The following is a 23,472-nucleotide window of genomic DNA, read 5'->3' as shown; positions in this document are numbered from 1 at the left end:
GGCTTCCCCGGATACAGCCACCTCTGCCTGAGAGATTGCACAGATAAACAAAAAGTTTTTGTATATGAAATGTCCGGGAGTTACTGCAGGTCCTACACCCGTACTGTAGTAATGATTGCTGAATCCTGGTGGTCCGGCAGGACTCTATAGCGCATGTCTGGCCACCGCTGCCAGAGTGTGACGTGGTCGTAACCGAGGAAGCCATCTCGTTTCTAAGGGACAACATGGCTATGTTTATAGGAAATTATCTTCACACAGGAACATTTTTTTTAATAACATCCAATTGAAGAAATGTTTATATATGGAAGATGAAACTGAATGTGAATGCCCAGACGAGAATACCCCTTTAAGTCTATGTGGAGTGGGGCTACAGAAGTATGTGATAGAAGGGGGCATGAGGCAGTATGGGTACCAGAGTGGGCAAGATTAACTGCCTTTACAGATAAGCAAGCAGGGCCTGGCGTAGAAAAAAAACCGCAACCGGCGGCTTTTCACGTATGAAAAGTCGCCGGCAGCAGCGAGTGCGCAGGCGCGGGGACAGTAACGCCCTGCGCCGGCCCACTCCAGTCCCGCCGCGCCCCCCGCTCGGCCGGCCGCGCCCCCCCCCCTTCACGCCCCACTGGCGTGAAGGTGGCGGATTGTGAAAAATAATCGCAAAAGCTAGCAATAAGCTAGCATTTGCGATTATTTCAGGGCCTCTGCGCCACTGGCGGTGCGCAGAGGTCCTGATAAATATCCCCCATTGTCTCTGTGCATCACATTGTTGCACTATGTCCCCTGAAATAAATAAATATAAATACATATAGATATATTCAGGGAAGGCAGCAGCACTCCAGTAGATAGATTAAATCAGGGTGATCTTTATTTCAGATGCAACGTTTCGGTGTATCCACCTTTTTCAAGCATACAGCATAGTGACCAGCATTTCTATATATGGACCAACCTGCTTCCTGGTTGGTCAAACAATTGTTTGTGCAATAGATTGATACAGATACATTTTTCATAACACAGTAATGTGATACGTAGTCGATCAATATATACAAGTAAAGTGCATGTGCTACAGTGAAAAATATAAGTGCAGTGCATATTAAAAACAATAGTAGTTCGCTACTAGTATAGGACCGCCCCATCGTCATTGATCAAATTGATGCAAATTAGGGTGCCGTTACTGTGGAAAACATACCAAGCCCGGGAAAACAGCGCCTCGCGTGTCAACATCCGGTTGAAACCGGAAGTAAGGTGAGTCACCTGATCAGCCCCAAGCCGCGCATGCGCACGGCATACTCTGGGAGCTCGACGGCCATATTGGTTAGGGGAACCAGGCGAAGAACAGAAGTACTATATAGAGGTGAGTAAAAGAGAAATATTTGGGGACCGGACACACACTGAGTGAACAGTGTGTAATTGTGGGGCTAGTGAAGCATTGCGGAGCCGCAAAGTAGTAGCTCCGCATATAACCACTTATGGTCCCATTGGTTCCCAGTGTTAGATGGAGAACATAAGACGGATGTTGACACGCGAGGCGCTGTTTTCCCGGGCTTGGTATGTTTTCCACAGTAACGGCACCCTCATTTGCATCAATTTGATCAATGACAATGGGGCGGTCCTATACTAGTAGCGAACTACTATTGTTTTTAATATGCACTGCACTTATATTTTTCACTGTAGCACATGCACTTTACTTGTATATATTGATCGACTATGTATCACATTACTGTGTTATGAAAAATTTATCTGTATCAATCTATTGCACAAACAATTGTTTGACCAACCAGGAAGCAGGTTGGTCCATATATAGAAATGCTGGTCACTATGCTGTATGCTTGAAAACGGTGGATACACCAAAACATCGCATCTGAAATAAAGATCACCCTGATTTAATCTACCTACTGGAGTGCTGCTGCCTTCCCTGAATATATCATTTGGTCCCTGCCACGGACATCCAGATTTTTGCACCCAGGCTACTTGGTTGTGCTGCCTTGGACATTTCTATATACCGTATATACTCGAGTATAAGCCGACCCAAGTATAAGCCGAGGCCCCTAATTTTACCACAAAAACCTGGTAAAACCTATATTTTTTTACTCGAGTATAAGCCGAGTTTGGGTTTTCAGCACATTTTTTTGTGCCAAAAAACTAGGCTTATACTCGAGTATATATGGTATATTGGCCATCTGTGATTGCTACTGTGTAACCTACTGTAACCACTGTCCAGTTACTACTCACCATGCTCCTTGGTGTGCTCTGGCCTTCACACAACATTCTGCTTCTGGTTCCTTGGTCCTAAGGTATGGACTGATGGCCTAAGGTCTCTTAAAGTTTGGTACATACTGAGCAAATAACTTCTGCTGCCCACTATGATAATCAATAGTATTGCTTCCGCACAATGGATTAATAAAGTTTGCACAGTAATATCTTGCCATATTGAGGACTATTATGTTCACTGGCAACGCTCCCACTACAGCCATTGAGTGTAAGTGGAGGTGGGTCCCTCTGGCCGGGGGGCCCCCTTTAGCTACACCACGGGTTGTACTCCAGTTTAGGCACATATTTAGTTTGAAGCATACATATTTTAGTCAGGCTTAGGTTAACTCTACACTATAATTTTTATAAAAAAGGTATAGTTTACATTGACAAGGGGTCAGTTATTTAAAATATTTTCCAGAAATTTTCCAACCACAGTTTGCAGATTATAGCTTGCAGAAAAACCTGCATATCATTTAAAAGAAAAAAAATATTTCAAGCCAACAATAGAATCCAGGAGGTTAAAATGATGGAATTCTTGACAGTCAGCATGAAATTGTGATTGGTTAACCCAATCAGCAAAATACATTCTTGCTGGTTTTCAAACACAGTTACCCTTCACTAAGTCACAAGAAACACGTCACTATTTGTCTTCCTTCTCATTTCCCCTTAGAAAATAAGGGTAGATTAATGATAACAAGGATATATCAGGTGACAAGTATTCTTTGCAGCTGTGACTCTATCCCATTTTGATCCAACTCTTGCTGCCTAGAGGCCAATTTAGAATAAAGCACAAAAAGAAATTGTATAAATCAATCACTGGAAAATACATCCCGTCCCGCACCCTCTTATCCATTTCACCGCCTAAGGAGAACAAGAATTAGACTAATCTCTTCATTGGAAGAATACCCTTGAAACAAAGCACTGGATGCTGCTGCCTGTCACTCCAATAGAGATTTGCATAGTCGATTTCAGATCAGGAGAGGGTACGATTGCAGCTCCGGCCAAAGATACTTTCTACATAAGAAACCAGTAACAATGCACGTTTGATGGAGTGTAGGTTTGCATGAATTATGTATCACTTCATTACCCAGCAAAGCAAAAGCCTGGATACATTTGCTTCCAGTTTCACTGCTATGGAAAAAAAACAAAAAAACGTTTTGGAGATAGTGTCAGGGAAGTATATTTTAAGTAACACAATGACTGTAGTGACTAATTGTCACTAACCATTATCTCCGGTTGGCCTCCAGGGTTGTTATTACCAATAATTGGCCAGAATGTGATTACTTGTTCAAACATAAGATCTTCCAGTCGCTGAACTGTACTTAATGAAACCTGTGAACATTTACTGTGGATCTCTATCAGTTTTTCAGTGGAAATAAAAAAAGCTGTTCCATAATCTCAGATATGCCACTTGTTTATCCAAGGCTTCAAGGCTATAAAATAGGAAGAATTAACTGAACTTATAGGGGGCAGTGACCTGTCCGGTATTGTGCAGACTGTGCTCTACTGAGGTGGTACCTGGGTAAATAAGATTCATGCTTACAGGCCCACAGATAAAGGAGAACATTCTCTCAGTAGCATAGAGATTTGGAAGTGAAATGTCAACTTGGTTGACATTTCTATTCAATGTGAAATTGATCCAGAGGTCACAGATGCAAAGTGCCTACAGAACAGAGTATTTCAGGGGAGAAATCTGCTGATCAAGTACAGTAGGTGGCAGTATTTTGTCCATTTATGTGATGCTGGTAAAGTAAGTAAGGTAAGTGTCATATTGGCAGAGAGGACATGGAGAAAAGTGGGATAGTGTTAACAGCACAAGGTGATAATTCCTCTCAACAGGACAGAATAGTTCAAGAGTAGCGATGTTCGAGTGCTCGTATCGAATAACGAACCCCATTGAAGTCAATGGAAGACTCAAGCATTTTTCACTGAAAGAACACATTGAAAGAACACTAAAAAAGAACACATTGCAGATGTTCCGTACATCTGCTAACTTATCAGAAGACATGCGTGCTGAATGGTGTTCTTCACAATAGTATGTGAAGAACTATGTGTGTGAAGAATATGTGTTTGTAAACATCTGCAATGTGTTCTTCACACATATTGTTCTTCACATACTATTGTGAAGAACACCGTTCGTCACGCGTGTCTTCTGAGAAGTTAGCAGATGTACGGAACATCTGCAATGTGTTCTTCATTTAAATAATCCTGTGTTCACTGTTTTCATTGTATTCTTCACTGTTCTTCACTGTGTTTCGTTAACTAAATGCTTGTTCTCGAGCCGGCGAGATACTCGTCCGAGCAGCGAGCTGTTTCGAGTACGCTAATACTCGAAAAAGCATCAAGCTCGGAGTAGTATACTCGCTCATCTCTATTCAAGAGTTAAATTTAATTCCCATAGATTGTCATTACTCACCAAATTTCCCAAACTATCACTGAACAAAAAACTGAGTACAGGCAGTCCCCGGGTTACATACAAGATTGGGTCTGTAGGTTTGTTCTTAAGTTGAATTTGTATGTAAGTCGGAACTGTATATTTTATCATTGTAATCGCAGCCAGAACTTTTTTGGTCTCTGTGACAATTGGATTTCAAAAATGTTGGATTGTCATAAGAATCAATATTAACACTAAAACGTCATTACAGACACCTGTGATAACGGTTATAGCTGTTTATTGTAGCCTAGGACTAAAGTACAATAAATTACCAATATCCAGAGGTCCGTTTGTAACTAGGGGTCGTATGTAAGTCGAGTGTTCTTAAGTAGGGGACCGCCTGTATCTAAGCTGCTGTATCATTTAGAAACTCCACATTTAGCTACACATATACCTCTATATTAATATATATATATATATATATATATATATATATATATATATATATAACCCCTAATCTGTTCTGCTAGGATTTTTGAACATCTGAGTCAGTTGTCAAACTACACACTGATTAAATGACTATGCTAAGTTTTGCATTTATACAATGTATCAAACCAAGAGACACAAAATCTGTAACTTCCCAGGAAAAGGGCATCCAGTTTATCAATCAAAGAAGATTTTTTCTTCAGCCACTACTATAGACTTCAAACCTGGAGGCCGACTTCAAACTTCATGGAAACAACTCCTTAAGGACCAATCACATTATGCAACATATTGGTTGATGTGGTCCTTTTTCTTCTTATATATATATATATATATATATATATATATATATATATATATATATTTTAATAAACCCAAAAAACAGGGTTGATAAATTTTTACTCAATTCTGTATAATAGTGTATTTGTATGGCACAGTAAGAAGCAGCACTATGAGGACGGCTAAAAGCTGCATGTACAGTCATGGCCAAAAGTTTTGAGAATGATACAAATGTTAATTTTTACAAAGTCTACTGCATCAGGCTTTATAATGGCAATTTAAATACTGTATATACTCGTGTATAAGCCGAGTTTTTCAGCACAAAAAATGTGCTGAAAAACGTCACCTCGGCTTAGACACGAATCTATTAAAAAAAAAAAAAACTTATATATGCACCCTCTGGCGTCCCGATGCTGGAAGAAGCTCCCCGATGTCCCCGCTGTCAGCTAGGCTTGTCTTCTTTCTTCTGCGTGCTGTCTTCTTTAACTGCTGGCATGGACGCGGGCATGTTATCTTCCGGCCGACCGGTGCATACTATGACGTCAGCTGCGGCCGCGTCCTTGAAGAGGAGCTGCGCGGAAGAAAGAAGATGAGCCGAGCCAACAGCGGGGACATCGGGGAGCCGTGCCGAGCATCTGAGGGTGAGTATCAGGTTGAGGGTCAGGTTGGCTGTATACTACATGCGGGCCGGCAGGCTGTATACTACATGCGGGCCGGCAGGCTGTACACTACATGCGGGCCGGCAGGCTGTATACTACATGCGGGCCGGCAGGCTGTATACTACATGCGGGCCGGCAGGCTGTATACTACATGCGGGCCGGCTGGCTGGGTGTATACTACATGCGGGCCGGCTGGCTGGCTGTATACTACATGCGGGCCGGCTGGCTGGCTGTATACTACATGCGGGCCGGCTGGCTGGCTGTATACTACATGCGGGCCGGCTGGCTGGCTGTATACTACATGCCGGCCGGCTGGCTGGCTGTATACATGCGGGCCGGCTGGCTGGCTGTATACATGCGGGCCGGCTGGCTGTATACATGCGGGCCGGCTGGCTGGCTGTATACATGCGGGCCGGCTGGCTGGCTGTATACATGCGGGCCGGCTGGCTGTATACTACATGTGGGCCGGCTGGCTTTATACTACTAGGGGCTGGCTGGCTGTATACTACTGGGGGCTGGCTGTATACTAAATGGGGGATAGCTGGCTATATACTACTGGGAGCTATATACTGGGCGTGCTGTGACCAATACATTTCCCACCCTCGGCTTATACTCGAGACAATAGTTTTTCACAGTTTTTGGTGGTAAAATTAGGGGTATCGGCTTATACTCGGGTCAGCTTATACTCGAGTATACAGTCATGGCCATAAGTTTTGAGAATGATACAAATGTTAATTTTTACAAGGTTTACTGCATCAGGTTTTATAATAGCAATTTGCACATCCTCCAGAATGTCTTAAAGAGTGATCAGTTTAACAGAAATTAATTGCAAAGTCAATATATGCCTAGAAAATGAACTTTTTCCCCAAAAACACATTTCAACTTCATTGCAGGCCTGCCTTAAAAGGAGCAGCTAACATTGTTTTAGTGATTGCTAAACCCACAGGTGTGGGTGTTGACGAGGACAGGGCTGGAGATCAATCTGTCATGATTAAATAAGAATCAGACCACTGGACACTTTGAAAGGAGGCTGGTGCTTGGCATCATTGTTTCTCTTCTGTTAACCATGGTTATCTCTAAAGAAACATGTGCAGTCATCATTGCACTGCACAAAACTGGCCTAAAAGGGAAGAGTATTGCAGCTAGAAGGATTGCACCTCAGTCAACAAACTATCGTATCATCAAGGAATTCAAGGAGAGAGGTTCCATTGTTGCCAAAAAGGCTCCAGGGCGCCCAAGAAGGACCAACAAGTGCCAGGACAGTCTCTTAAAAGTGTTTCAGCTTCAGGATCGGGCTACCAGCAGTGCTGAGCTTGCTCAGGAATGGCAGCAGGCAGGAGTGAGTGCATCTGCACGCACTGTGAGGCAGAGACTCTTGGAGCATGGTCTGGTGTCAAGGAGGGCGGCAAAGAAGCCACTTCTCTACAGAAAAATCATCAGGGACAGACTGATATTCTGCAAATGGTACAGGGAGGGGCTGCTGAGGACTGGGGTAAAGTAATTTTCTCTGATGAATCCCCTTTCCGATTGTTTGGAACATCTGGAAAACAGCTTGTTCGGAGAAGACAATGTGATAGTGTCACGGGCACCCCCGCGATCCATACCACGGATCGCGGGTGCACCCGTGCCTCCGTTGCGGGCACCCCCGCGATCCATATCGCGGATCGCGGGTGCACCCGTGCCTCCCTCCGCTGCCCCGGTCCCGCTCCGGTGCACTCACCTCTCCTGGCTCCCGCTCCCGTCCGGACTAGGTGTCGCGCGCGGCCCCGCTCCCTAGGGCGCGCGCGCGGCACTGTCTCAAGATTTAAAGGGCCAGCGCACAGGTGATTAGTATTGGTCATTTCCTGTTTTGTATATAACCCTTTGTTTCCCATCATTCCCTGCCGGATCTTTGTGCCTCTTAGCCTTAGAGAAAGCTTCCTAGCGAGTATTGCTGTGTTCCTGCGTATTCCTGTATTCCTGTGTGTTCCCGTTCCTGAGTCCTGTGTTGCCGTGTTACCTGTGTTCCTACCTGTTGCTGTGTGCCTGTGTTCCCGTTCCCTCCTGCCTGGACCTCCTGTTGCTGACCCCAGACTTGAACCTGACGTTGCATCTCTGCCGCCTGCCCTGACCCTGTGCCTGGACCCGACTACGAGTTGTCATCCGCTAAGGTACCTCGACCTCGGCTGCCACCGTGGGCTAGTCACACCTGGTAACGTCCTAGTGGTATCCTGCCGCAGCAAGTCCAACCCGCTTTGCGGCGGGCTCTGGTGAAAACCAGGTGCCGCTAGGCTCCAGTTCCGGGTGTTGGCTAGTTACATCTCCCGCGGTGGTCCAGAGGATCCACTGATCCTAACAGTAAGATCCGGCCATGGATCCCGCCGAGGCTCCTTCTCCCAGTCAGCCTGATCTCGCCACCTTCGTGATCCACCAGTCCCGGCAGATTGCAGCACAGCGGAATCAGCTAGAGCAAGTCACCGCCATGCTCCAACAACTACTTGCTACCCAACATCAGCAACAGTCTCCTGAAGCGGCCGCTGCGACCCCTGCTACCCCGGCTTATCTTCCTGCTGCTTAACCCAGGCTACGCCTCTCTTTGCCCGGCAAGTATGATGGAGATCCAAAGATGTGCAGGGGCTTCATAACCCAGTGCTCCTTGCACATAGAACTCATGCCGTCGCAATTTGCCACAGAGCGGTCCAAGGTGGCATTTGTCCTCAGCCTTCTTTCCGGGAAAGCCCTGGCCTGGGCTACTCCGCTTTGGGACAGAGATGACCCGGTTGTGTCTAGCCTCACTGCGTTTCTGTCAGAGTTCCGGTCAGTCTTCGAGGAACCAGCACGAGCCTCCTCTGCGGAGTCTGCATTGTTGAACTTGCGTCAGGGCAACTCATCGGTGGGAGAGTACGCAGTTCAATTCCGCACCCTGGCTTCTGAACTTGCGTGGAACGATGCAGCCCTCATCGCTACATTTAAGAAAGGGCTCTCTGCGCAGGTCAAGGACGCACTGGCAGCTCGGGATCTTCCATCTACTTTGAGTGACCTCATCACCTTGGCCACTCGAATTGATGTTCGGTTTAAGGAGCGAGCTGAGGAACTACGCTCTGAGTATCCCCAAGGCCGTGTTAGACGCATTTCTCGCCTGGCGCCAGTCTTCCAAAGGCCGCTCCAGGGCCCGCCTGAATCTTCTGCTGAGGAACCCATGCAGGTTGACCGAACCCGGCTCACTCTACAAGAGCGTTCAAGACGCCGACAGGAGAACCTCTGTCTGTACTGTGCCAGCCCAGAGCATTTCATCGGTTCCTGTCCTGTCCGTCCTCAATGTCCGGGAAACGCCAGCACCTAGGCTTCTTGGGAGAAGCGTCCCTAGGTGTAAGCACAGCTTCTCCACGTCTGACTCTTCCTGTGCTCCTCAGCGTTGGCACCGGTACCCAGATCCAGGTTACTGCCTTCCTGGACTCGGGCTCTACAGCGAACTTCGTGGATGCAGCCTTGGTCTCTCGGCATCACTTCCCGGTGGTTCGTCTCGAGAAGCCATTGTCTATTGCCTCGGTCAATGGTCAGATTCTCTCCGTGTCCATCTGGTTTCGCACGGAGCCCCTGCTTCTGCAAGTTGGTGCCCTACATCAAGAGAGACTCTTTTTTTGTGCTGCCCCAGAGCACATCTGCTCTACTGCTGGGTCTCCCCTGGTTGCAGCTTCATGCCCCTGTACTTGACTGGTCCTCCGGGCATATCCTCCGTTGGGGACCGAACTGTGCTTCACGTTGTATGCAGATTCCCCGTCCGCTACCTGTGAGGACTTCGACTCCCAAGTCTCTGGAGGGTTTGCCAGCTTGTTATCGGGACTTTTCGGATGTTTTCTCCAAGAAGCAGGCGGAGATTCTACCACCACATCGTCCCTATGATTGCCCTGTGGATCTTCTTCCTGGCGCCACTCCTCCCAGAGGTCGTGTCTATCCCCTTTCTGTACCTGAGTCTCTAGCCATGTCCGACTACATCAAGGAGAATCTGCAGAGGGGTTTTATACGCAAGTCCTCCTCTCCGGCTGGCGCAGGTTTCTTCTTCGTTACCAAGAAGGACGGCTCCCTACGTCCCTGTATAGACTATCGTGGGCTGAATAAGATCACGGTAAAAAAACGTTACCCCCTGCCGTTGATTACAGAACTCTTTGATCGCCTACGTGGTTCCAAGGTGTTCTCCAAGCTGGACCTCCGTGGTGCTTACAATCTCATCCGGATCCGCAGAGGTGATGAGTGGAAGACGGCGTTTAACACCCGTGACGGGCACTTTGAGTATCTAGTGATGCCCTTTGGACTGTGTAATGCCCCTGCTGTTTTTCAGGAGTTTGTGAACGACATTTTTCGGGACCTTCTTTATACTTGTGTCGTGGTCTACCTCGATGACATCTTGGTGTACTCTCCTGACCTTGAGTCCCACCAGGCACACGTACGACAAGTTCTAGGTCGACTTCGTGCCAATCACCTCTATGCCAAGTTAGAAAAATGCCTGTTTCACCAGCACTGCCTTCCCTTCCTCGGTTACATAATTTCCGACAGAGGCCTCCAGATGGACCCCGCGAAGCTGTCTGCAGTTCTTCAGTGGCCACGTCCAGAGGGTCTCCGAGCCATACAGAGGTTCCTGGGGTTTGCGAACTATTACCGTCAGTTTATTCCCCATTTCTCCACTCTGGTGTCCCCCATCGTGGCGCTCACCAAGAAGGGTGCCAATCCACGTGCCTGGTCTCCAGCTGCTGAAATGGCCTTCTCCAAGTTAAAGTCTGCTTTCTCCTCGGCTTCCGTACTCTCTAGGCCAGATACAGACAAACCCTTTCTTCTGGAGGTGGACGCATCCTCCATAGGACATAGGAACTGGAGCGGTGCTCACTCAGAAAGGGCCCAAGGGCCGAACTTTGACTTGCGGTTTCTTTTCCAAGACTTTTTCCCCAGCTGAGAGAAACTATTCCATTGGAGACAGAGAACTATTAGCCATCAAACTTGCTCTTGAAGAATGGCGGTATCTTCTGGAGGGAGCTCTCCATCCTGTTTGTGTGTACACTGACCACAAGAATCTTCTGTACCTCCAGACAGCCTTTGTTCTTCTCCCGCTTAAACTTGCTGATTCATTTTCGTCCGGCAGACAAGAATGTCAAGGCTGATGCTCTGTCCCGTTCGTCAGATGTTGTTGGAGATGAACCAGTTCCTCGGCACATAATTTCTCCTGATCAGCTCGTTGTTGCAGCTCCGGTGGACCTTCGGCAGCTGACTCCTGGCAAGACGTATGTTAGACCTGCTCTCAGGAAGAGGATTCTGTCTTGGGGACATTCTTCTCGTCTGGCTGGGCACCCTGGGGTGCAACGCTCCTTGGCCCTCATCTCCCGCTATTACTGGTGGCCAGACCTGGTCAAAGATGTTCGGGAGTTTGTGGGATCCTGCTCCTCCTGTGCCCGCAATAAAGCCTCTCGTCTCAAACCGGCTGGACTGTTACTCCCGTTGCCGATACCCAGTCGCCCGTGGTCTCACGTGGCAATGGACTTTGTTACTGATCTGCCTGTCTCCTCGGGCAATACTGTCATCTGGGTGGTGACGGACCGGTTTTCCAAAATGTCCCATTTTGTTCCCCTTCCAGGTCTTCCGTCTTCACCACAGCTTGCCAATTTGTTCTTCAAACATATCTTCCGTCTGCATGGCCTTCCGCTTCACATTGTGTCCGATTGAGGAGTCCAGTTTGTCTCTAAATTCTGGCGTTCTTTATGTAACCAACCGCAGGTCATCCTTGACTTTTCTTCTGCTTACCACCCTCAGTCGAATGGTCAAGTAGAGAGGGTGAACCAGACTTTGGGCTGCTACTTGCGCAACTTTGTCTCAGCCCGTCAAGACAATTTGACTGACCTTCTACCTTGGGCTGAGTTCTCTTACAATTCTCTGGACTCGGGATCTACTGGTTCGGCTCCGTTCTTCGTGGTCTATGGACGTATTCCTCGCCCACCTCTCCCGCTGTCTACCCCCTCTGTTGTCCCTGCGGTGGAGGATCTGGTGCAGGATCTCAAGGCTGTTTGGGACCAGACCCGCCAGTCCCTTCTACGAGCTTCAGACCGTACCAAGACCCAGGCTGACAAAAGACGTCGAGCTCCTCCTGTCTTCTCTCCTGGTGACAAAGTATGGCTATCCTCCAGATACGTCCGGCTTAAGATACCCAGCTATAAACTTGGGCCCCGGTTCCTTGGCCCCTTTGAGGTAATCAAGCGCATTAATCAAGTGGCATACAAGCTCCGCCTTCCTCCATCTATGCGCATCCCGAACTCCTTTCATGTATCCCTCCTGAAGCCAGTCGTCTTGAACCGCTTCACCCAGCAATCCCCTCCTCCGGCTCCTGAAGCTGATTCTCCAGATGTATATGAAGTCGAGGAGGTTCTGGACATGAAGTTCGTAAGGGGTAAGCGGTTCTTCCTTGTAGATTGGAAGGGGTTCGGGCCTGAGGAGAGATCCTGGGAGCCTGAAGAGAATATTTTTGATCGGACTCTCCTCCAGAGGTTTCTTGGGACCAAGAAGAAGAGGGGGAGGCCGAAGGGGGGGGGGGTACTGTCACGGGCACCCCCGCGATCCATACCACGGATCGCGGGTGCACCCGTGCCTCCGTTGCGGGCACCCCCGCAATCCATATCGCGGATCGCGGGTGCACCCGTGCCTCCGTTGCGGGCACCCCCGCGATCCATATCGCGGATCGCGGGTGCACCCGTGCCTCCCTCCGCTGCCCCGGTCCCGCTCCGGTGCACTCACCTCTCCTGGCTCCCGCTCCCGTCCGGACTAGGTGTCGCGCGCGGCCCCGCTCCCCAGCGCGCGGCACTGTCTCAAGATTTAAAGGGCCAGCGCACAGGTGATTAGTATTGGTCATTTCCTGTTTTGTATATAACCCTTTGTTTCCCATCATTCCCTGACGGATCTTTGTGCCTCTTAGCCTTAGAGAAAGCTTCCTAGCGAGTATTGCTGTGTTCCTGCGTATTCCTGTATTCCTGTGTGTTCCCGTTCCTGAGTCCTGTGTTGCCGTGTTACCTGTGTTCCTACCTGTTGCTGTGTGCCTGTGTTCCCGTTCCCTCCTGCCTGGACCTCCTGTTGCTGACCCCGGACTTGAACCTGACGTTGCATCTCTGCCGCCTGCCCTGACCCTGTGCCTTGACCCGACTACGAGTTGTCATCCGCTAAGGTACCTCGACCTCGGCTGCCACCGTGGGCTAGTCACACCTGGGAGCGTCCTAGTGGTGTCCTGCCGCAGCAAGTCCAACCCGCTTTGCGGCGGGCTCTGGTGAAAACCAGGTGCCGCTAGGCTCCGGTTCCGGGTGTTGGCTAGTTACATCTCCCGCGGTGGTCCAGAGGATCCACTGATCCTAACAGATAGATTCCACCAGTCTTGTCTCATGCTAACTGTAAAGCATCCTGTAACCATTAATGTGTGGGGTTGCTTCTCAGCCAAGGGAATCGGCTACAGTCTTGCCTAAAAACACAACCATGAATAAAAGAATGGTACCAGAATGTCCTGCAAGAGCAACTTCTCCCAAGTGTCCAAGAGCAGTTTGATGATCAACAATGCCTTTTCCAGCATGATGGAGCACCTTGCCATAAAGCAAAGGAGATAACTAAATGGCCCAGGGAACAAATCATAGAGATTTTGGGTCCAAAGTTAGAAATTTTTAAATTTTCTAAATGTTTTGGTCATTATATAGTAAGAGTAACCTTCCAAATAGGCTACTGACTAACATCAACCATACATCTGCTTTATGTGGTTTTTATTAGGAGGTTAGCGCTGTACAAATCGATCGACTATTGATTTTCACGCAAATTTGAGATTCAATTATTTTATAGGCCTATTCATATTTATAGGGTTTGTAAAACTTCTATTTATTAGAAACACCCCAGAAAGTACCACATTTTTAAATTGCACCCCTCAAACTGATCACCCCTCTTTAGCATTAAATTAAAAAAAAAAACTAAAAAGAGGTTCTATATGGAATTTTCAAATTTTGACAACAAAATGTTTATTTAGCCCTAAAATGTACATGTTCATGCAGGATAAAATGAGAAAACATATCTCAGATTTTGTTGTGCAGCTTCTCTTAAGTATGGCAATGCCCCACATGAGAATGTAAACCATTTTATGGACCAAAAAAAGAGCACATCCCGCTTTTAGAAGGCAAGTTTTACCGAAACAAATTTCAGGCGCCATGTGGCATTTGCTGAGCCTATAGCATACCAAAATGTGAGAAACCCATAAAAAGTGACCACATTTAAAAACTAAACCCCTCAAGGAGTATAAAAACACCATTTTTGGGGTGGCAATGCAAAAGGAAAATCTTGTATCATGTTATTTATATTTTATGCGCCAGAATGAATATGGCAATATGCCATTTATATAGTTTTTTCATGTTTTAATAATTTTGCAGAATAATAAAGGAATTTGGAGAGAAAAAGTCACTTGCTTTTCCATTCCCATCTTCTAAGTGCTGTAACATTTAGATTTGTTTGTTGATTGAGCTGTATTGAGGTTTATTTTTTGTGGAATGAGTTGTACTTTTTACTAGAATCAATGTGGTGTTAATGTGACATTTTGATGACTTTTTGTTGCTTTTTTGTTTGATTGGATGCACAAAAATCATATTTATAAATCATGTTTTTATTATTTTAATCAGTAATGATTTAATCTTCTTGTATAGGTAGTTACTAGAGATGAGCGAGCACTAAAATGCTCGGGTGCTCGTTACTCGAGCCGAACATTTCCAGATGCTCGAGTGCTCGTTTCGAGTAACGAGCCCCATTGAAGTCAATGGGAGACCCGAGCATTTTTCAAAGGGACCATGGTTCAGGAATAAAATGTGTTATTTAATTGAAAAATAATGTCTTCTGATAATTTGCAAACATCTGCGATCTATTCTTCACTGTTCCGCGCGTATATTATCTCCCGACAAGTTAGCAGATGTAAAGAACAGTGAAGAATAGAATAAAAACAGTGAACACAGTGAACACAGTGAACACAGGATCATTTAAGATAAAAACACAGTGCAGAACACAGTGCAGAATAGATTACAGATGTTCGGCACATCTGCTTACTTGTCGGGAGATACGCGCGGAACGGCGCGAACAAAATAGCATGTGAAGAACAATATATATGTGTGTGAAGAACACATTGCAGATGTTTAAATACATCTGCAATGTGTTCTTCACACATATATATTGTTCTTCACATGCTATTTTGTTCGCGCCGTTCCGCGCGTATCTCCCGACAAGTAAGCAGATGTGCCGAACATCTGTAATCTATTCTGCACTGTGTTCTGCACTGTGTTTTTATCTTAAATGATCCTGTGTTCACTGTATTTATTCTATTCTTCATTGTTCTTCACTGTGTTTTTTTTAATTAAATGCTCGATCTCGAGCAGGGGAAATACTCGTCCGAGCAACGAGCCGTCTCGAGTACCCTAATGCTCGACCGAGCATCAAGCTCGGACGAGCATGTTCGCTCATCTCTAGTAGTTACCGACATAACCATATATGTAAGGATTTTGTGGCGATTTTTACTTTTTTATTAAATGTGGGACTTTTATATATTTTTTTTTACTTTATTCTTTTATTTCTAAATATGTTTATCACTCTTTTTAAACTTTTTTTTACTGTTCCACTCTGGAACTTGAACAAGCAATTATCTGATTGCTTGTTCAAACTAATACACTGCAATACTAAGGAGTGTTAGAGTAGTCAGCCTAAGCAGATGCATACGGTAGTCTGACATGCACAGTGACAGATCCTGGTGAAAACATTCAGCAGCTGAAGACAATCCGGGGGTCCTTCATTAAACTTCGGAGCTGCCATGGAGACTATCAGCATGCCCAAAACCTTGCGCTCAGGGAGTGGCGATTGAGGTGGGGCAGGTGAGGAAGCCCTATAGAAGCCACGGTCATGCTTGATAGTCGCAATCCAAACTGTAGCATACAGTCAGGCTCCTGCACACTGTTAATACAGTTGTCACAGTTACAGTTTCGTGCAGGACAATAAATGCATTTCCAGGTGTCAGAAATACCCACTTGCTTGGACATGCATTTTTGGCAATGATTGGCAAAAGGTTAACTTTTATTTGTTGTTTTATACACTGTATAGCATAGATAGCATGTTATATATGTTCTATGTGTCAGTACGATTACAACCATATCCCATTTATTTCGTTTTTTCGCTTTGAATAATTTTGCTGAATAAAAATGAACACATTTGGAGAGAAAAAAAAGGGTTTTTGTATTGCCGTCTTCTAAGACGCGTAACATTTAGATTTTTTTGTTGGCTGAACTGTATTAGGGCTTATTGTTTGCATGATGAGTTGTTAATGAAATGTGACTTTTTGATTCATTTTCCTTGCTTTTTTTGTTTTGTTAGATGCATAAAAATCAATTTTTTAACAATGTTCACTGTATGGGTTTAGTAAGGACTTTAACCCATTTTACTGAGGCATTGCAGTGTGTTACAGCAGGATCTGTCATTGTGCTGCTTAAGGCAGCCCTGGGGTCCTCGTTCAGATCCCGGGTTTGCATAGAGACGATCGGCAGACCCTGAAAACCAGCGTGAGCACGGGGGTGGGTGCTACACCTCATGCACTGGGGGGGGGGGGGGGGCAGCACGGTGGCTTAGTGGTTATCACTACAGCGTTGCAGTTCAAGTCCCAGGATCAACATCTGCAAAGAGTTTGTATGCTCTCTCTGTGTTTGTGTTGGTTTCCTCCGGGTCCTCTGATTTCCTCCCACACTACAAAAATACTGGTTTATCGATTAGATTCTGATCCCCATTGTGGACAAGGACCGATTTGGCGAGCTCTGTGTAGCTTAAACTATATAGCCTACTGGGTTAAACAACTAAGATCACGGCTAATAACACAATAAGTGCGGGAAGTACTCATGGACCTGGACGTGTATTTACATCATAGATCGTAAAGGGTTAAAATTGTTGTTAAACTGGAGCTGTGCTGGTTATTCTAACAATGTTTGTAACTTTATAACCATTTGGAAACATTGTGCAAAAATGTTGCAAAGTTTGCTGTTCTGTGTCAAGCCAAGTTCACCAGCCAAGACTAGGCAAGCTTTTCTGCATTTTGTTGCGCAAATACTTAATGAGACTAACATGTAGCAAAACATAGGGAAAAAATAAATAAAGTGAGACCTGCATGGACTTGTGTACAATGGGTTGAAATGCAAATAATGAAAAATAGCAAAAAAAATGTGCAAATTTCCTATCGCTCAAAAATTGGCAACTTTTTTAATCCAATAAGCATGATACATCTCCCCCAGTCTTCATCCAGCTTCTGCTGGGATAAAACAAAAAAGTAATATTAATCCAAAATGCACTTGTGTACACAAGCAGGTGGAAAAATATTCAAAGAAAACAAAAGCTAAATAACCAAATACATAAACTGTTTATTTCCTGTCTCTTGGCTTTTTTGGGTTTTGTAGCTGGGAAGGTCAGGATCAAGGAGTAGAATCCTCTGTGCCCAGCTACCATGTCCTGGCAATGCATAAATAAATTATCCACACTTCTTGATTGATGTGAACCTATAAATAATTAAGATGGCCATGTGATCGCACTCTCATTTCTGCACTTTCTACTATGAGGAGAAAACAACTAACAAGGATGAGACAGGCCAGACTCGCAGCATCAGGTGCAGGGACACAGATTTTAATTGTCTTCCTGGTGAAATACTTAATTCCCTAGGGATTTGTTTTACTGTCCCACCCCCTCCCATGCTACATCCAGTACTCACACAAGACCCTCCTAGAATTAGCTTGAGATTCAAGTAATCCATCTAAGCCTCCATCACACAAAAGCCAACCAACTTAACACCTGCATATGTGAAGCGTTTATAAATATGGGCTTCTTTTATTCCCTGAAATGCCACTGAAAATGGGATCTGATTTGTTTCTATTTAAGACTATATGATAACAACATCTCCTTGTTTATGAAATATAGACTGCCATGGCACATTAATAAGAGATATATTTGAAAAGAGATGTCGCAACCACAGAGATTTGGGTGCAGGAAGACTGGGTTTTGCTCAAGTATTCTTTGGTATTACAGGGAAAACAACGAAATATGATATGTAATATTGATATGTAATTGCACCACAAGGACCACTATCCCCTCTATTCCATAACAGAACACTTCTTCAGGTGGAATGGTCCTTGTGTTGTGTTCATGAACACATTGATAAACAGACCTGGTGCGTTTTAAAGCACATGCCCAAGAACGCACCCTAAGTAGTAAAGAGAATGACACCAGCCAAGGTAAGTACTCTGTTCTGAAAAAATACATTACAATCTTTCATTTTTCTTTCCATTTTGTATCAGCTTCTTTTTTTATTCACCTCTCCGTGGCATATGTTCTGTTATTTTCCATCCATGAATATAAACTGATGAGTTAAAGGGGTATTCTCATCTGGGCACTCACGTTCAGTTTAATTAATCTGCTATATGTAAACATTTCTTCAATTGGATGTTATTAAAAAAAATGTTCCTGTGTGAAGATAATTTCTCATAAATGTAGTCATGTTGTCCCTTAGAAATGAGATGGCTTCCTCAGATACGGCCACCTCTGATGGATTGAGTGCACAAAGAAATAAAAGGTTGCTGTATATGAAATGTCCGGGAGTTACTACATGTCGCACAGCCGTCCTGTGTAATGATTGCTGAATCCTGGTGGTCCGGCAGGACTCTATAGCGCAAGTCTGGCCACCGCTGCCAGAGTGTGACGTGGTCATATCCGAGGAAGCTATCTGGTTTCTAAGGGACAACATGGCTACACTTATGAGAAATTATCTTCACATGCTTAACCTGCAAACGCAAACAAAGTTGCGCCCACCGGGGTGGGCCTCGGCCCAATCGCATCGGCGTTTCTATGGAAACGCCTGCGACCGGGAACGAGCCGCCGGTGTTTTGCGTTAATTTAATGCAAAACACCGGCAGCTAGTTCCCGATCGCAGGCATTTCCATAGAAACGGCGATGCGATCGGCCCGCGGCCTGCCCCTGTGGGTGCGGCTTTGTCTGTGTTTTCAAACGCAGAAAAAGCGCTACGTGTGTCATCATCCTTAGGCCGGCGGCACACGTGGCGTTTTGAACCCATTTTTGTAAATTCATTATTGTTCTGCAGTCACATGTACCACTTTGATTCCGTTTAGAAGTGGAAACAAATTGCACGGTTAAAGAGAACCCGTCAGGCAAAATAACCCCCCTAAACTAAATATATTTTCATAAACTGCCATTAGAAATGTCCAATGAGTCATTAGCATATTCAAGCTGTCCAGCTTATTCATGAGTGGGAGGCACAGCCACACCCCCAGTACTTGACTGACAGCTGCTCCATGTCATGGCTGCTCCATGTGCTTGCTGCTGGCCACGCCTCCTGCAGCCTGTGTGTGTGTGTATTTGAAAGATACAACAGCTCCAGGATGCAGCCATGTTATAGCAGAACATGTCAGGTACTTGTGTAGCTGATGTCTGTGTCTCTCACATGTGCATAGCAGAACATGTCAGGTACTTGTGTAGCTGATGTCTGTGTCTCTGTGTATTAGAAGGATGCAGCATGTCAGCAGATGCAGCACACACACCAGCAATGCTTTACTATACATTACACAAAGACATGAGCAGGGGGAGGAGAGGGGAGGGGTAACAGGTGACATCACTGCCTATGACCATGTGACCAGCCTCATTTACATAATAAAGAAAAGATGATTTTGCAATGATTAATGTATGAATTGACTAGATAAAGGCTGGGATGGGATCCTTGTGAGCTGCTCCAACAGGTAGTGGTGACAGGACAAGTGACACAGACCTGATGACAGGTGTCCTTTAAATATAAGACACTGGGTGCTGGTTACAGATCACATGTATTTCCATAAAAATGCATATGCAATGGGGTCGTAGCACTGACATCAAGCAGAGATCTTGTAAACAGAAACTGAATAATATTGATAATCAGAAAGCTGTAAAACTAAAACTGATCTACATGTACTATTTTAAAATCCTTTCAAGACTAGGCTGAAGAGCTGACACTTCATCTGTTCATACATCTGTAGATGTCTGGAAGCCGTCAGCCTTCTGCAGGGCTGGTTTCCAGGTAGCAGGTGTCAGAGAGCCTTTCATTAAAACCCCATCATTTCCAGCAGGGAATTCACACCTGACACCAGTGTCTGTGACTTGCAATCTTCACTATCATGATCCAATAAAAATCTATCATATTTCATGGTGTGTTACAGCAAAGAGATGGGAAAGCAAGGAATATAGGATCTTGGCTGCAGAGAGAAAGCTCATTGGTTTTGTAGAATACACAGCTTTAGGCTATGGGATTAAAAGCACAACTCCCTATAGATCCAGGTGTAACAAGCAAATAAGCAGCAGAGTTATGTGAGGTCCTTGGAGTTGGCGAAAAGTTTACTGCCTCTACCTCGGGGGGATCGAGCTTTATAAACTTTATCGAAACATCTATGAGGCTTATAAAGCCACTATGCACTTCTGTTTAATTAAACAGAGCCAACTCTTAGCCCATAAGAAAGAACAGAGACAAGATGGAAAGCCCCTCGAAATGCAGAGATTGTTACATTTTTAATTAAAAAGTCTATTTTCTGACATTGATTTAATTGAACTTTTTTCCATGCAGAAAGCACAGAGTCATAGCAGCTGCCAATGCCAAGGAGTGAGGCATAGATATTGTATAAAAATAAGTATATAATCACCCTTAAAGGAAACCCATCACCAGATTTTACAGTGCTAAACTACAAGCCCCCTCAGGTAGGGTGTGAAATGTTCTCTCTTTTGTGTGAAATCTCACCTAGTTACCTATACAAAATCTCCTCCAAAGTCATGTGAAATTAATGAGAGAATAGTTATATTTTGCCTGACATGAGTCAAGTCTAGAGATGTTCTGTATATCTAAGAACAACATTGCTCATGTGTTTTGAAAGACGAGATTCCTATCTTTGATATGACACCAAAAGTTCCTAAGTATTATAGAAATGAAGATAGAGGCGCCTGAATTGACACTCCCCCTGCAGCCTTTAAACTTGACTCATCTGCGGCAAATATAACTCTTCTCTGCTCATTTTCATATGAATCTGGAGAAGATTTGTTAGTGGTAAATAGGCTAGATTCTACATAAAAGGGGAAAAGGACATTTCATGCTCTACCTGAGTAGTTCTAGTAGTTCCCTTAAAATAAAGTCACCTCTGCTATAATTCTGTTTCTAGGTGATAACCAGTATTGCTATTATCAGTTAGGTATAAAGTACAAATACATGTGCCATTCTGTGGTCCGTATAAGTTGTGGGACAACCCATGATGGACTTGTTATGACCACTGTATATCACCCAACTTTCCCTGGAAACAGATACACGACTAAAAAAAATGTTAATAAATTGACAGATGAGGACGTCTCAGACACTATACTTGCAAGGGGGAAGGGGGAATACCGAAAGAAGAAGAAGCTGGTGTTTGGCCACTAATTTATTGATCTTTTAAGAAGACATTTGATTTAGTGCCCTGTAACATTTTATGACTTACTGGACACACACATTTCAGCCAGGCCAGCAAAATGACATTTCCGGCAATGCCCTAAGGTACTACACTACTGGGATATATGGAAATGGCAAACTTTACTACCTTTATTTGCATAATTCAACATACCCATATGTCTATACTCAACAATAGCTATTGTGAAGGATGAAAAGGAGGAGTTGTAGCCCTGACAACAGACCATGACTGATACATTGTGTTCTGAGGTATTATAGATGTGGACACGTACTCACACATCTATTTCTAATGGAAATACATAATAAGATAAAATTATCCTTTATTAGTCCCACAATGGAGAAATTTCCAATATTACAGCAGTAGAAAGCGGACAATACAAACAATGACCAAACAATAATATTAAAGATAGATTAACAAAAATTAAAAAACTAAAATACATATAGCATTGGGGTGGGGGTGACCCTAGGTCCTGTTACCTTTCTCCTAATGAAAGATAGTCTCTAATGAAAATCATAAAATCCTCCAAGCTGCATAAACCTCCATTTATCTAGTATTTGTTGTTGTTTGGGACAATTATAAGTGCACCTGCTATATATTATAATACCCTGTATATAGATATTTATTGTTTATTAATATATGTAAATGAACCTATCATAGAAATGAGTACAACACAAGCCTAAGCAGATACTAAACCGACACTATTCCAACACAGTAACAAGTGCAAATCCCCCTGACATACATGAAGACTGAAGTCCTGACAAAGTTCTCACTTTCCTCCCAAACTACTGCTGTGCCCTCCTGTGCGGGCAGTAATGCCATTCTCATATGTGCCAGCCCCTTGCCTTCCTCTGTGCCCAGCACCAGGAATTAGCTGCTCCTCTATCATTAGCAACTTTTCCCTGCAGGATATTCACTGGAAAGTTAGCCAGGTATTGAGGAGGCAGTGTCCATGCCAGACAAGACAGTGCCAGCCCTCAGTGCCCTTCTCCAGCTCAAAGTTCCCGGGTGGGAATAGAGGGGTGCAGCTCAGGACTACAAGGGTGCTCATGCTAGGCGCCAGCAGTCTCATGCATGAACCCACCTGGTGTAAAGTTGACCGGATAGTCCAGTGCTAGTGCCACTCACTCTCTGTGGTAGTCACATCCAGCGGTGTGGGTATTGGCCAGTGCTTGTCCTTACAGGGGGCTGCTGTGGCATCCTGTGCAGGGTACTCCCCTCAGGAGGTAACAAGGTGCAGCTCTGCTTTCTCCTCCCTCTGTAACGCAATGAAGTTCTGACAAGTGGCAGCTGTCTGGTTATGTCGCTGCAGGGGGCTGCGCTACTGAATGATGCTCTGGGGGTCTGCAGGACACAAGACACACTGCCCGGGTTCTGCCGGCTACACGAGGAAGGATGAGCTGTGGCGTCCAGGACGCGCCTCTCATCCAAGCACTTACCCGGTGCGCGTCCACACCAAGCGCTCTGCCTTACCCTACAGCGCCCTCTAGCTGACAATGCTTTCATGGAACTGAGCAGCCAGGAGTTAGCTGCAAGCAGGAAGGTGGGGAGGGAGGCTGAGCTCAGTGTCAGGACCAGGGATGGCTCCAGCTGACAGCACGATGGAAGAGGGGCTCAGCAGCTTGTCAGCAGAGGACGGTGCTGTGCTAGCTGGAGACTGTGTGCAGGGCTTGCAGTGGGAGCTCTGCTACAAAGAGGAGGGGGGGGGGGGGCTGCAAAACATTGGGAGTGCAGATCAGGGAACTAGGGCTTTCTGTTTCTGGCTTTTCCTTTTATGTTACAGATACTGAGATGCCTGGCGACCACCACAGGAGGCGCCATTGGTTCCCTTCAACATCCTTGCTCCCATAGTTGGACAACCAAATCTTCTAATGGGGAAGGACTAGTTGTGATGATTTGGATAACCCACGTTCCA

General features: G+C 45.3%; 1 protein-coding gene across 2 annotated transcripts in view; it reads right to left on the bottom strand.

Moving 5' to 3' along the window:
• Positions 1-23,049, bottom strand: part of CHST8 (carbohydrate sulfotransferase 8) — a 356,200-nt gene extending 333,151 nt beyond the window's left edge. For both annotated transcript variants that reach the window (XM_072117246.1, XM_072117245.1), the window contains exon 1: positions 22,642-23,049. The gene's annotated coding sequence lies outside the window, so the exon portion shown is untranslated. The remainder of the gene's footprint in view (positions 1-22,641) is intronic.
• Positions 23,050-23,472: the final 423 nt, after the last annotated feature.

The sequence above is a fragment of the Engystomops pustulosus genome, chromosome 7, assembly GCF_040894005.1.
Source record: "Engystomops pustulosus chromosome 7, aEngPut4.maternal, whole genome shotgun sequence".
NCBI classification, from domain to species: Eukaryota; Metazoa; Chordata; class Amphibia; order Anura; family Leptodactylidae; genus Engystomops; species Engystomops pustulosus.
The sequence above is the reverse complement of the archived record's forward strand: the minus strand, read 5'-3'. Positions and strand labels throughout refer to the sequence as shown.